This window comes from Triticum aestivum, chromosome 3B (assembly GCF_018294505.1).
Source record: "Triticum aestivum cultivar Chinese Spring chromosome 3B, IWGSC CS RefSeq v2.1, whole genome shotgun sequence".
Classification (NCBI taxonomy): domain Eukaryota; kingdom Viridiplantae; phylum Streptophyta; class Magnoliopsida; order Poales; family Poaceae; genus Triticum; species Triticum aestivum.
Window position 1 is genome coordinate 525,066,806 of NC_057801.1, and position 13,950 is coordinate 525,080,755.

The following is a 13,950-nucleotide window of genomic DNA, read 5'->3' on the forward strand; positions in this document are numbered from 1 at the left end:
AGGGACTATGCCGGCCTGAACCACGTCATAAAACTGAGAACTATACAAAGGCAAATGAGACAGTGGGACTAATAGGAAAGAGAAGGAGGGACAAAATTACAATCTCACGGATAGGTGATACAACATAGTGCTCTAATTTCTAAGGAGCGCTTTATTAATTTCGTTTGAATACATGTTAGACCACAACATAAGATCATCAACAATCTTGCTAGCAGTAATGTGCAATTCCTCAAAAATGTCACAGAAGAGTTTGGAGTTTATGAGCTTCCATATAATCTAGAGGACCGCGATAAGCACAGTAGAGTGAATCTTGTCGAAATAATTTTCTTCCCAGAGATCTTTGACTGAATCAGCATTGAGTGGATGAAAACTCTGAAGTTCAGACCACAGCAATGGTCCCAGCAGAGGAACACAACCAGCAAAGAAGGATGAAAACTCTGTTGCTGCACTTAAATGTCTGAACATCACTTTCTCTACCCTCTCTGAAACCTGAAATATGCAGATGTTAGAAACCTTCTAATTTGTACATGATGATATTAAGAGAAGAGAAAGAGAGTATCAAGAACAAATTCATAATTTTGGCTATTAGCCATTACAGGTTTCAATATATCTATCTCTGTTTGTTGCAAATAATCATAAATGAATAGTAGTATTATCGTTTAGCTATTCCATGGAACAATTTCTCTGAACTTTCTTGCTTCAAAGTTGTCAGAAGTTCCAGCCTTGATAAATACATGTACTAAATGTTCTAAAAAATAACCAAAAACAAAAAGTCATACCAAGAAATATTACACCATTGTATCGATCTTCTGAAACATAATAAGACGGGCTAGCTTATAATTTGAAAACATCATTTTACAACTCAATAAGTATTAGCAAACATGACATGATAGCAGGAGTATTATGATCAATTTTACAAAATTGGGAATAATGTAGCATGACGTTCAGCTTGTTTGGGCAAGTGATGTTCAGCTTGTTCAGTTTGATCTTACCAAAATGATCAACTTAATGCAAGACATGGGAACTCAACCAGGAACACATTGGTGCCTATCAATACCCCCCGATTGGATATCGCCTTAAATCACTACAGTGGTGGTAGGGGAGCACATGTGTGTGTACCTGCGCATGGTCGTGACAATCGGTTCGGACAAAGCAGTGTCCTCACCGGCGCTAGAGAGGGCCTGGGTGGAGGAGCCAGCTAACATGGACATCACACGCTTGGCCGTCAACACTACAAAAAAAATACACTTCCGTGATGATACGTGTTTGTCACAGTAGGTCGCGTTTTTTGTCATGCATGTACATCCATGACAAATTTATGACAGAATCAAGATAGCCATATCTGTGCTGTCGTAGAAGTGTTCCATGACATCACCAAAATTATCATCATGGAAGTGTCCACTTCCATGACGATAAATCGCACGTCACAGAAGTGCTTTCATCAAGGGTGACCGACACGTGGCATCCACCGTAACGGAACGCCGTTAAGCTATCGGGTCGGGTTTTGGATCCGATAACCCGTTAACGGCCCCGACCAATAGGGATTTTCCACGTGTAAAATCATCATTGGCTGGAGGAAACACGTGTCGGCTCACCGTTGGGACAGATGTCATCCACTCACTGGACAGAAGGCGCCTATGATACGTCGACATGTGGCACGGCCCAACAAAGGCCCATTACTGTGAAAAGGCTGGCCCATTTGACTTGGTCAAAAGGTGGCGGGCCGGCCCATGTAAAGCCTGTTAACGTCCTGTTCGCATATAGCCCATTTACAGCCCGCTAACCCAAGGCCCGTTACGCCCTATCCGAATTAGGCCTAGTAGCGTCATCTGGGCCACCCAATATGATTCCAGCCTGTTTTCACTTCTGGTCCATGTATGGCCCATGACGTCTTTCGGCCCATATGAGGCCCTATGTAACTCTTGGCCTATTAACGGCCTATGGTGAAACTGGCCCGTAATGGACAGTGTATTACTTTACACCCATTAACGGCCCGTGGTGAAACTGGCCCGTAATGAATAGTGTATCACTTTATAGCCATTAAGGGCCCATTATTCCGTTGGGCCGTTTCCAGCCCATGTTATCTTTCGGCCTTCTCAAAGCCCATTTATTCTTGGGCTCATTTCCAGCATTCGTTTACTTACGGCCCGTTACTGTCATTTTCTGCTTATGGGCCAAATTCAGCCCGTGGTTACATCGGCCCGTTTGTGGTCCGTTAACACGTTGGGCCGTTTTCATAGTGTCATGAAATACGGCCTATTAATGATGGCCCGTTATGGTCGGCCCATGAACGGACAATTCCAACTCTAGCCCGTTTACGGCCATAATGCGGCCTGTTATTGGCCCATGTTTGGCCAATCGATCATACTGCCCGTATAAGGGCCATTGATGATACGGCCCGTAGAAGGCCCATTGTTTCTACGGCCCGTAGAAGGCCCATTGTTTCTACGGCCCGTGGAAGTGATAGAGGCAAAGGTGTCCCGTCTTTCGATGAGATGGTGGATTTCGCTTTGGTGGAAATCGACTTTGACGATCCGACTACGAACGTGCGAGGACGTCGTGCCTTAGCAATCGCTAAACCAACTCCGAGAGGTTATTGACCACGCCGGAGCACGATCAACCTCACCACGAAGGTCTGTTTCCTGCGAGCAAACGAAGAACAAGCAAGAAACTGAGATTGCAATCTGGATATTGCGAATATAAGATGAAAGCTTTATTGATATAGGTGGGGTTCTGTGATGCCTTTGTCTGGTCGTTGAACACAAACGAAGTACGCGAAGTTGCAGCTATGGCGAACTTTTAATCTAAACAAAACCCAAAGTCTAAACGGTGCCCTAAGGGCTGTATATATGGAGGAAGAGGGGGTGAATTTCGTGGCCCTTGGTGGAGGGGTCCGAAACTAACCCTATCTCTTGTTTCCCCACACATACGGACTCTAAAAATAGCCTATACTTATGTATTTCGAAATTACATGGGCCTGGCCCAATAATAAGGTGACGCAGCACGTAGAATAGCCTCTGGACGAAATTTATGAAGTGGCATCTTGTATATTTCGTCCAAGGCTTCATGCACTCATTATGGTGGCTTCAAAGTCCTGAAATCATCACTTGTAACTCCATTCTTGTCCCCCTTGCGCATGCCATCATCTCCATGCTTGTTCTTGCTCCAATGTTCATCCTTCTCCAAGCTAGGCCCTTCATTTGTAAGCAAAACAAATGTATCCAATTTAGGCAGCATCATATTCTCATGAACATTAGAATCATTACCAAGAAACGAAAGTACCTGGTAATTTAGTTGGCGTGCACGAGCTCTAGTAATTGGTCCAGTATGTATAGCAGCAGGGGCTGTGGGTGTAACAATTGTATTGATGTCCTCATCATCCTCCCCTTCTTTAAATGAAGTCGTCCTCGACGGAACTTCATCTTCCTCACCCAAATATGGCTTCAAATCTGCAATGTTAAAAGTGGGACTAACCCCAAAATCTGTAGGCAGCTCAAGTTTATATGCATTATCATTTACTTTCTCCAACACCTTAAAGGGACCAGCAGCACGTGGCATTAGCTTTGATTTGCGCAAATCAGGAAATCTATCCTTACGCAAATGTAACCAAACAAGATCTCCAGGTGCAAACACAACATGTTTTCTACCCTTATCTCCAGCAAGTTTATATTTAGCATTCATACGCTCAATGTTTTCCTTAGTTAACTCATGCATTTTTAAAATCAATTCAGCACGTTCTTTAGCATCAAAATTAACCTTCTCCGAAGATGGAAGAGGAAATAAATCAATAGGTGCACGAGGTAGGAAACCATACACAACTTCAAAAGGGCACATCTTAGTAGTAGAATGCAATGAACGATTATAAGCAAATTCAATATGAGGCAAGCATTCCTCCCACATTTTCTTATTATTCTTTAGAACAGCCCTAAGCATAGTAGACAGTGTTCTATTGACTACTTCAGTTTGTCCATCAGTTTGGGGGTGACAAGTAGTACTAAAAAGCAGTTTAGTCCCCAACTTAGCCCATAAACATCTCCAAAAGTGGCTAAGAAATTTAGTATCACGATCTGAAACAATAGTATTTGGCACACCATGCAAGCGAATAATTTCACGAAAGAACAAATCAGCAACATTAACAGCATCATCGCTTTTATGACATGGTATAAAATGTGCCATTTTCGAGAATCTATCCACGACAACAAATATGCTATCCCTCCCCTTCTTTGTTCTAGGTAAACCTAAAACAAAGTCCATAGATATATCCTCCCAAGGAACACTAGGTACAGGCAAAGGCATATATAAACCATGAGGATTGAGTCGTGACTTAGCTTTTTGACATGTAGTGCAGCGAGCAATAAAACGCTCAACATCCCGTCTCATCTTTGGCCAATAGAAATGTGTAGCAAGTACGTCCTCCGTCTTCTTCACGCCAAAGTGTCCCATTAGTCCTCCTCCATGCGCCTCCTGCAACAACAAAAGACGAACGGAGCTAGCTGGAATGCATAGCTTGTTAGCACGGAACACAAATCCATCATTAACGACAAACTTGTTCCATGTTCTTCCTTCTTTAAAATTCTGCAATACATCTTTAAAATCAGCATCATGCACATATTGATCTTTGATGGTCTCCAAACCAAATATTTTGAAGTCAAGTTGTGAAAGCATAGTATAGCGATGAGACAATGCATCAGCAATAACATTTTCTTTACCCCTCTTGTGTTTAATGACATAAGGGAAAGTCTCAATGAATTCAACCCATTTAGCATGTCTACGATTCAGTTTAGCTTGACTTTTAATATGTTTCAAAGATTCATGATCAGAATGTATAACAAATTCTTTGGGCCATAAATAATGTTGCCATGTTTCTGAAGTCCGAACAAGAGCATATAATTCTTTATCATAAGTAGAATAATTCAGACTAGGCCCACTCAATTTTTCAGAAAAGTATGCAACAGGTTTGCCATCTTGTAATAACACACCTCCTAATCCAATTCCACTAGCATCACATTCAAGCTCAAAAGTCTTATTAAAATCAGGAAGTTGGAGTAAAGGAGCATGTGTCAACTTATCTTTCAATACCGTGAAGGCTTCTTCCTGTGCAGTACCCCAAACAAAAGGCACATCCTTCTTTGTAAGCTCATTGAGAGGTGCAGCAATGGTGCTGAAATCTCTCACAAAATGCCTATAGAATCCAGCGAGGCCAAGAAAACTCCTCACTTGTGTGACCGTTTTGGGCTGCGGCCAACTCTCAATAGCTTCAATCTTGGCTTTATCAACTTCAATTCCCTGTGGAGTAACAACATAGCCAAGAAAAGACACTCGGTCGGTGCAAAAGGTGCACTTCCCAAGGTTACCAAACAAACGTGCATCACGTAGAGCAATAAAAACGGCACGTAAATGTTCCAAATGTTCCTCCAAAGATCTGCTATAAATCAATATGTCATCAAAGTAAACTACCACAAATCGTCCAATGAAAGCACGTAAAACTTCGTTCATTAATCTTATGAAAGTACTAGGTGCATTAGTTAACCCAAAAGGCATGACTAACCACTCATATAATCCAAACTTAGTTTTAAATGCTGTTTTCCATTCATCCCCCAATTTCATATGAATTTGATGGTATCCACTACGCAAATCAACTTTGGAGAATATTGTAGAGCCACTCAATTCATCAGGCATATCATCTAGCCTAGGAATAGGATGACGATAACGAATAGTAATATTATTAATGCCTCTACAATCAACACACATACGCGATGTACCATCCTTTTTCGGCACTAGAATAATAGGAACAGCACAAGGACTAAGGGATTCGCGTATATAACCTTTGTCGAGAAGCTCTTGTACTTGACGCATAATCTCCTTCGTCTCCGCTGGATTGGTACGGTATGGCGCACGGTTTGGCAGTGAAGCACCGGGAATTAAGTCAATCTGATGCTCAATCCCTTGAATAGGCGGTAATCCCGGTGGCACGTCTTGTGGAAAGACGTCAGCGAACTCTTGCAAAATGTTAGTGACAGCAGGAGGCAAAGAGGAAGGCACGTCCTCGAATGAAAATAATGCCTCTTTGCACACAAAAGCATAGCAAACTGATTTGCTAAAATCTAGCTCATCAATATCAGATTTAGTGGCAAGTAAACATGCACTTTTTAATTTAATTTCAGAAGCAACACTAGATGGTTTACTATGAGGCTTCATATGTTGCTCAAATTCTTTTGCCACAATCTGATTTTCACTCTGATTTTTCTCCTGTTTTGCTTTATTAGCTCTATTAATATCATCTTTCAAAATGGACTCAGGAGTCATAGGAAGCAAAGTAATATTTTTATCCTTATGAACAAGAGTGTACTGATTGTTTCTACCATGGCGTACAGAATTTTTATCAAATTGCCATGGTCGACCAAGTAATAAGGAACATGCTTGCATAGGTACCACATCACAATCAACATAATCAGCATATGTAGAGATACTAAAATGCACACGAACAATACGTGTTACCTTAACCTTGCTGCTGTTGTTGAACCATTGGATGTAGTAAGGATGTGGATGTGGTCTTGTGGTGAGAGATAGCTTCTCCACCATCTCCATGCTAGCCAAGTTGTTGCAGCTCCCTCCGTCTATGATGACGCGCACAGAACGTTCCTTCACAACTCCCTTGGTATGGAACAAATTGTGCCTCTGATTTTGCTCAGCTTGTGTGACCTGCACACTCAAAACACATTGAGCAACTAAACATTCATACCTGTCAGCGTCTTCAGGAGCCATGTATTGCGTCTCATGATCAGAATCATCTCCACCGTGGTCTTCACGTGTAATAAGAGCCAACGTCTCCTCATCATAGTCACTAGCGGACTCATACCCACCATCCTCAGTAGCAATCATCACACGCTGAGATTTGCATTCTCTTGCATAATGACCTCTTCCCTTACAACGACGACAAATAATATCACTGGTGTGCCCAGTTGATGCCATGGAAGAAGAAGAGCTCTGTGTAGGCCCGACAGGTGCGCTCTTGGCAGATAGTGGAGGTTGTGCCTGCTTTCTTGTATCACGGCTGGAGGTAGCAGCTGATGGAGGTGCTGGTGTAGTGGAAGTAGAGGATGCACGCGGTGTCCATGATGAAAGTCGACCTGCAGAAAAGTTAGTTCGCGCCAATGCTTGTCGATCCTGCACTTCACGTTCAGCTTTACAAGCAAGATGGAATAAACGAGTGATATTAGTATACTCCTTATACTCTAGAATGGTCTGAATCTCTCTATTTAATCCACCTATAAAACGTGCAAGCATAGCTTCATCCTCCTCAACAATACCACATCTAATCATGCCAGTTTGTAATTCCTGATAATATTCTTCTACAAAATTTTTTCCTTGTCTTAAACGCTGCAATTTTTGAAGCAATTCACGTTGATAATATGGTGGAACCCAACGAGTACGCATAGCAGTTTTCAAAGCAGCCCAAGTAGCGGGAATAGGATATAATCTACAATGTTCAGACCACCATACACATGCAAAACTAGTGAAAGCACAAACAGCAGCAGCAACCCGTCTCTCCTCGGGATATTGTAAACATGTAAAACGTTGTTCAGTTTCTAACTCCCAAGTAAGATATATATCAGGAACATATCTACCCTCAAATGGTGGAATATTCAATTTCAGTTTAGGAATATGGACATCATCTCGTACCTGAGGTGGTGGTGCAGGCCTACCATTACGAATATATACCTGAGGTCGACCTGCTGGTGGTGGTGCTGGTGGCTGCACGTAGTTCTGATTTTGATCAACCTCATCCTCATAATCGCCCGCATACTCATCATCCTCCTCGGTACCAGCAGCAGCAGTAGCAGGAGCCAAAGAAGCACCAACAGTAGTAGCAACGGCACCAGAATTTTGTCCTGGCTCAATAGGAACACGCTGAGCTCGTCCATACTGATTCGGAAGGGGGCGTAGTTGTTGTCATTGCAGAGGTGCGATAGGTGCAGCCGGCGGTGGTTGTGGAAAACGCGCGAGCAATTCCTTAAACTTGCTATCAAGCTTTGTTTCAAACGTCTTCTCAATGCCATCTATCTTCTCCATGGCCTCGTCAAATCTGTTTAGCACATCTTGCACCTGTCCACTCATCATTTGCTGAAATTTATCATGTAGCTGTTTGTTCGTCAGGTTCTCCCAATCAGTCTCATCGGCTTGTGATCCTACCATGGTTAGCAGCAAATAGAAACACACAAGAATATGATCCTACAGACTACTAAGAAGTGGTGGTGGTGTATCACAAACCCGTCAAGCAAATCTCAAATTCTTACCAGTTCTTACCCAGCAGCAGGTGGTGATCCGCAACCGTTGTAGTCAAAACTCTCAAAGCTTGGATATAGCGATTACCAGGGAGAATCAAACGCACGACGTAGATGTATGTGGAGCTGGGAAGGCTTATAATATGGTAGCAAAAAAAAGGTCAGCAATAATCAATTCAGAGATGCAAAGTTGAATAAACGCTCAACGACGGTACTGTGCTGGTCCTAGGCTAGACCGTGCTAGAGACGCGAGCCTAGAACACTAACAAAATCACGGCGCTGCACGTAAACAAGGGAAAAGCACACTCTGGAATTTTTTTTCGCTCCTCTTTTTTTTTGCGCTGCCTTTTTTTTGCGCTGCTCTTTTTTTTTGCAAAAAATCACTATAATGGCGAGTGTCTCAAAACTCTTCCCAGGTCAAACTGACAGGATGGGCACGAAATTTTTTCGACCAATTTTTTTTTCGACTGCCTGGACCCAAAAACTGGAAACGGGTCAAAAAAACTTTCTATAACGGCGACTGTCTCAATACGCTTAGAAACACCTAAAAATAGGATAGCCAGAATTTTTTTTGTCAATTTCATTTTCTGGAAATTTTGGGCCTAAACGGAGGGTGGTTTCCGGACTCTTTTTTTTGGAAACGAACCTCTTCTACGGACGGCAAAAGATTGCTGGAATCCGAAACCTACTCAGACTAGGAAACACGAATCGGAAATTAGATGGATCCCAAAAACAAACCTAATATGCAAGGAACTCGGATTGGTGGTGGATATATGATGGTAGGATATGGCAGCGGTGGTGGTATATGATAGCGGCGGTGGTATATGGATACGGATTCGAAGCGGTGGCGGATAAGCGGTGGTGGTAGATGGCAGGGGCGATGATGATGGTGCGGCGGCGGCGTGACAACTTATGACCAGAACTCGAAACTCTAAAAGACTAGACTCTAAGACCAGCAACTAGACACGACGATGCAACCGCAAATTCAACAACGCAAATACAGAAAAGATTATGCAAAGGCTCAGATTGGATCGGATATGATGAACTAACCCTAATTTTTGTGTGTGGCTTTTTCGTGGACTGTAGGTATGAAGAACAGACTCGATCTAAACTACGAAAAACTGTAAAATCTCACAACCTGGAAATCTGATACCACTTGATAGAGGCAAAGGTGTCCCGTCTTTCGATGAGATGGTGGATTTCGCTTTGGTGGAAGTCGACTTTGACGATCCGACTACGAACGTGCGAGGACGTCGTGCCTTAGCAATCGCTAAATCAACTCCGAGAGGTTATTGACCACGCCGGAGCACGATCAACCTGACCATGAAGGTCTGTTTCCTACGAGCAAACGAAGAACAAGCCAGAAACTGAGATTGCAATCTGGATATTGCGAATATAAGATGAAAGCTTTATTGATCAAGGTGGGGTTCTGTGACGCCTTTGTCTGGTCGTTGAACACAAACGAAGTACGCGAAGTTGCAGCTATGGCGAACTTTTAATCTAAACAAAACCCAAAGTCTAAACGGTGCCCTAAGGGCTGTATATATGGAGGAAGAGGGGGTGAATTTCGTGGCCCTTGGTGGAGGGGTCCGAAACTAACCCTATCTCTTGTTTCCCCACACATACGGACTCTAAAAATAGCCTATACTTATGTATTTCGAAATTACATGGGCCTGGCCCAATAATAAGGTGACGCAGCACCTAGAATAGCCTCTGGACGAAATTTATGAAGTGGCATCTTGTATATTTCGTCCAAGGCTTCATGCACTCATTATGGTGGCTTCAAAGTCCTGAAATCATCACTTGTAACTCCATTCTTGTCCCCCTTGCGCATGCCATCATCTCCATGCTTGTTCTTGCAACAATGTTCATCCTTCTCCAAGCTAGGCCCTTCATTTGTAAGCAAAACAAATGTATCCAATTTAGGCAGCATCATATTCTCATGAACATTAAAATCATTACCAAGAAACGAAAGTACCTGGTAATTTAGTTGGCGTGCGCGAGCTCTAGTAATTGGTCCAGTATGTATAGCAGCAGGGGCTGTGGGTGTAACAATTGTATTGATGTCCTCATCAGGAAGGCCCACTGTTTATACGGCCCGTAGAAGGCCCACTGTTTCTACGGCCCGTAGGTGCAGTGTCACTACAATAAATATTAGCCCATGGTTATTGTGGCCTAGTTTTTAAAAATAGGTTGTTGTAGCCACCAGCAAACCGCATAAAAGAACTGCACTGACTACAAGCAAACAAATAAACAAGACAACAAGGAAATAAATAAGCAAGCAACTTACACTAGGCTATCACGGCTATTACACATATTACATCCACTGGGCATCAAAGTTCGCCACTAGTGCAAATATAGGGAACACAACAGCATATAAACGCTGCAGCAAAACAAGTCCAGAACTGAAACCACTTTAGAAGAGCTCAAGAAACAATATCCTGGGTACCCATAATGCTGGCAAGATGCTTAGCAAGCTTATTAACTTTCTCTTGTTTGGCGCTTAAGTCCTCCAGTGCCTGCTGTTGCACCAGAAAGTATGCATCTGAATTCTGCAGGGACTTCCTCAGTCCTTCAGCTTCCTGTCGCATAACATCTGATCGATGTCTTTCAACTTGAAGTTGAGACTCAAGAAGCTGAACTGATTTAGGCAACGAGTTCGAAGAGCTGGTGCCAGCAGTGGTAGCCAGTAACTCGAACACTACATCAAGACAGGACTTTGGGGTTGTCTCAGTGTCCTCAATATAGTTTTTATCAGCTTTCTTGGAGACCAACAGGGATGTCTCACTATCTTGAACCTTATCTGCATTACTTCCTTTACCATTGCATAACAGGGTACTCTTCTCCAATATTTTATCCGCGTTTTAAAAGGGAAACAAACACATCTCAGGTTTACAATGTAGTATATGAAACTCATTTTGGTAAACCAGTTCGGTAGTAAGGTGGACAGGATAACAGCATGAAACAAACATATATCTATGTAGTATGGTCACTGTATGGTCTATATCATTCTAGTTTATGTTGCCAAATCAAGATAGGTACAGTTCGAATCATATCTATTTAAGACAAAGCAGCATAGACAGAATATAAGTGTGGGAAACTACACAGCAATAACAACACTTGTAATGTGCATGGCATGAGAACATAACTGTTTATTCAATTGAAACTGAAATCAACATAGAGCAAGTTACAATAGCAAACAGCCAAACACGTTGAAGAAACAGGTTTAAAACATACCTGTTGCGCCATTGGAGTTTCAATTGCATCCTTCAAATTTGAATTTGGTTGGTATCAGTAAATACAGTGATGCAAGAGCAAAGTAGTATGAACCATAGCTATGGAACCTGACCTGAGAACAATTCTTCTTCTGCTTTAAGCGTTGACTTCGGGTTCGGAGTGGTGGTCCTCGTGATTGGGGCACTGCAGTTGCCTTACTAACTGCTCGTGTTTGGGTGCTCTGTGGTGGAGACGGTGCTGTGTCAACAAGAACTGGGTGTCTATCTGCTGGGGTTGGGGTTAGAAGGGGTGTAGCTGGTTCTCTGTCCAACTGGGTAGGGGTACAATCTGCATGAGTGTGGGTTATGTGTGGTGGGGCTGATTCTTGTGCAAGTACAACCGTGGTTCTATCTGCATCGACAGGTAGCACGATCTTTTCTGAAGACCGTGTTTTTACTCCCACAGATACTGCCATCACTCCCTCCAATTGAAATGGCTGATAAACAAGAAAAGTAATCGGATGTACGGACATTGTAAGATAGACAGGTGCAATGGATAGTAGGGAAGAAAACAGGGCATGAAATAATTCACATTTATGTTGTCTAAGCAAACAGAATAGCAGGACATAATTTCACATATATGATGGCTAATTAAACAGGATAACATGACACAATTTCACATGTATGATGGCTAACTAAACATGATAGAATGACATACTTCAAAATATGATGACTATGTAAACAGGATGACATGATATAACTATACGATGTGTCTATTAAAGTGGTTGGCATGCCATAAATCACAAACATGCCTTCGATGGAAACATGATGGCATGATATAATTCATGGATAGAATGACATAATTTAAAATATGATGACTATGTAAATAGGATGAGATGATATAACTATATTATGTCTTTAGAAAATGGGTTGGCATGCCATAATTCAGATACATGCTGTCTATGTAAACATCATGGCATGACATAATTCATATATATGATTTATATACTAAGGAAGTGAGCAGAGGGCAATTGCATATCTGATGTATCAACTAAGGAGATGGCATTCAATATTGTGTATATGATGTAAAAAATAAGCATTGCAATACAACATATGCATTATATGAGTAATATAACCCTTCCAAGTTTGAGCATACACCTCAGGAGGATAATAGGACTGGTCATCTGCCTTTGAATCCTCCTCTGAAGAGCTATCTGTAACCAGCAAGATATCTGCTTCAGCAGGTAGCATTGTCTGCTCTGGAGACCTTGTTTTCACTCCAGATTTCTCCATCACCAATTCAAATGGCTGATGCATAGGAAGAGCAGTTGAATATACAAACATTGTCGACAAAAGCAATGAGAAATACAAAAAAGGACGACATGATATAATTCACATATATGACGCTTGCCTAAACAGCATGGCATTGCATAATTCACATACATAATGCCTTGCAACAAGATAACATTGCATAATTCACATATATAATGTCTTGCAACAATATGGCATTGCATAATTCACATATATGGTAATTAGACACTAAACAGGTGGCATTCACACAAAGCATGTCTAAACTAAGTAAATGACATAGCAATGCAAGATACCATACGCACGATATGAGTAACATAACCCTGCCAAGTTAGGGCATGCACCTTAGGGGGGAAATATGACTGGTCATCTGTCTCTGAATCCTCCTCTGAGGAGCTATCGGTAACCAGCAAGACATGCGCTTCGTCAGATAGCATTGTCTGCTCTGAAGACCTTGTTTCCACTCCAGATTTTTCCATGACCGTGCTGAATGGCTGATGCACAGGAAGAGTAATTGAATGTACTAAAATTGTTGACAAATTTAACACATAATAAAAAATGATGGCATGATATAATTCACATATAAGATGACTGGCTAACCAAGGTGGCATTGCAAAATTCACACATATGATGCCTGGCTAGACAAGATGGCATTGCATGATTCACATATACGATAAAGAAACAAAACAGATGGCATTGACACAAAGCATGTCTAAGCTAAGCAGATGACATCTTTAATGTATACAGTAAGCAATGCAAGGCACCATATGCATGATATTGCCAACATCGGCATGCCAAGTTAGAGCGAAGACCTCATGGGGTAAATAGGAGTGGTCTTCTCCTTCTGAATCCCCCTCAGAACAGTTATCTTCCTCTTGATTATGATCCGAAATGGGTGGAGGGGGGCTGCCTTTGCGCCCATCATGGAACGACGTCTGCATGAAATTTTATTCCCACGCAAGGCTCGTCTCTTTTTCTCTACATGATCAGTTCCATTGTGTACAATAACTGGCATGCATAGGAATAAAACATAGTGAGATTATGTAAGGAGTGCATGCACAAATCCAGAGTGATGGTAGCAAACTGTGGATAGACCCAAAACCAATGATAGCATGCAGATAATAGCTTTAGTTAAAAAATAC